Below are 1646 nucleotides of genomic sequence, written 5' to 3'. Positions count from 1 at the left end.
TGTTAATTTCAAAGAATACACAACTCAAATCTCCTCCAAAGTAAGAGTCTCTGACTTCACTGCACTTGTTGCAGCACTCCAGCTACTTTGTGAAGGTGCCATACAGGTTTTCCACGGTGAAAGTATCCAGGACCCTTGTCACAGTCTCCTTCAGTTTCTCCTTCAGCTTGGGGAACAACCCATCCAAAAATCTGGATAAACAACCCGACCAAAAAGGTCTGGTTTGTTGGGTGGAGGAGAAGCAGATCTGATTCCCACCTCTATCAAGTAGTTGATAACCAGGATGGAACTGTGTTCTGGGCTTTTACAACGAAATCTCTTCCTCAACTTCCTCATAACCACCACATAGTACGCTCTGTTGACCGCCTGACAAGAGGAAATCTAGTGGAAGATGATGCCATTGCTGTCAAAAAATGGAATTGTCATGACTTGCTTTGTCGCGCCTTTTGTGCTCATACTAGTTACCCCCATAAGCCATTTGGGACATTTCATAAGTTTCCATGGCGTTTTTGCCCACAAAACTTTACTGCATATCGAGCTTCCAAATTGCCTTCACGTCCTGATAGCATTCTACAATCTAATAGGCTATAAGCAGTGCTTAGTAAGATATTTAGTAATGTTACAGCCGTCTCTCTCCATCTGGAATAACAAAAGTAGGCAGGTCAGATTATTAGTGGAATTGTAATGATATACAAACATTACAATAATATCGGACTGTTATAACTACTTTTCCTAAAATGTCTCAAAATTTCATGAGTGCTTGTTGCTGGCACTCCGTCTCTTACGACGTCGAGGGTTCCAATTGATCCGATCAATGGAACAGCCTGCTCGTGAAATTAACGTGCAAGTGGCTGAGCACTCCACAGACACGTGGACCCATAACGTAGTTCTCGGGATATTCAGCGTGACAAGGCTGACCCTTTGAATTACAGGCACAACAGAAACAGGAAGTAAGAGAAAGTTGTGGTGGAAGAGTACAGCAGGGTTCGCCACCATCCCCTGCTGGAGCCTCGTGGAGCTCTAAGTCTTTTCACTCAATAAACACACACAATGCCCGGTCTGGGAATCGAAACTGCGATCCTATGACCGCGAATCCGCTGCCCTAACCACTGGGCCATTGCGCCTCCACTTCATGAATGCATCTCGTATATAATATACATATGTAAATGTATGTAAAAATGCATGCATTAAATATATATATATATATATATATATATATATATATATATATATATATATATATATATGAGATGTCCTCCTGGGGCTAAAAGCAACAGTATATATATATATATATATATATATATATATATATATATATATATATGTAACAATTAGAAAATGGAGGAAAATATGCTGAACCCATCTACTTGCAGACGGTGTATCCCGTTGAATTCATTAATTTAATTCATAGCAAAAGTGACAAAAAAGGAAGAAAAGAAAAAGAAAGAAAGAACCAAAGCACAGGTGTCCATGGCAGACTATGTTATTTTGCCAACATGCTTTACATATAGAAGTACAAAGTACATAAGGAATTAGAGGATGAACAGAAGTTTAATCTTACAGCTGTTTCGGCCTAGTTTTGGCAGGCCCCATTCTATCCGAATATTCCTTTATGAAACAAAGATTTAATTATCACTACTACACGT

Source organism: Octopus bimaculoides, chromosome 3 (assembly GCF_046866305.1).
Source record: "Octopus bimaculoides isolate indiv1 chromosome 3, ASM4686630v1, whole genome shotgun sequence".
NCBI lineage: Eukaryota > Metazoa > Mollusca > Cephalopoda > Octopoda > Octopodidae > Octopus > Octopus bimaculoides.
Note: the sequence above shows the minus strand (reverse complement) of the source record.